General features: G+C 39.4%; 1 protein-coding gene across 2 annotated transcripts in view; it reads right to left on the bottom strand.

Moving 5' to 3' along the window:
- LOC119590853 (methanethiol oxidase-like) overlaps positions 1–686 on the bottom strand; it is a gene marked incomplete at its 3' end in the record, with an annotated part of 18,823 nt that overhangs the window by 11,541 nt on the left and 6,596 nt on the right.

Genomic DNA, 686 nt, shown 5'->3' with positions numbered 1-686 from the left:
TCGGCAGCCAAGATGGGCAGTGACGGTGCTGCGATAGACCCCCACTCCCCTGGCCCCAATCCTGCTGAGTTAGGCCCCTTCGTGAAGCTGAAGGAAAGACGTTCTCGAAGTGATTAATTTTCAATGAATATTACGTGTAAGAAGTTAATTTTCCCCCTAAGAAATGAACAATTTAGGCATTACTCCTTTTGTCAAGAAGTGAAAATAAAGCATTGTTCCTTTTATTACAAATAAAAATGAAAGTATCTTTTCATTGACATTTAGTAGAAACGAAATATTAATGGTGTATTATCAATGGGAAACGTACTATTGTTTGTCTCTTAATAAATATCAATGCGAGGGTCTGTCAGCCGATTCCTAACTTTGATTTTATTCGAAACTAAAGGCGAGACATGCGTCATTCCTTCTCCAAATTGGCCCAAAAAACATCTAATTCTCTATTCTGAAAATAAGAATTCGCTTTCAGGGTTTTATACTCTCTTAATTTAAGAATCCTTAACTTTGCTGATGTGTCACTGTTCATGGCCACCTCATCCCCAACCGTAAATTGTTTATCATCATCTATTTACCCATTTATGCATCCACTGATTTATTATTCATTAGTTACCTATTTACTCCAAAGACCTACGACCCGTCCCCACCACGGGGGCAATTTCCCCACGGCGAGAACCACCGTGTGAGGTTTC

Source organism: Penaeus monodon, chromosome 27, assembly GCF_015228065.2.
Source record: "Penaeus monodon isolate SGIC_2016 chromosome 27, NSTDA_Pmon_1, whole genome shotgun sequence".
Classification (NCBI taxonomy): domain Eukaryota; kingdom Metazoa; phylum Arthropoda; class Malacostraca; order Decapoda; family Penaeidae; genus Penaeus; species Penaeus monodon.
The sequence above is the reverse complement of the archived record's forward strand: the minus strand, read 5'-3'. Positions and strand labels throughout refer to the sequence as shown.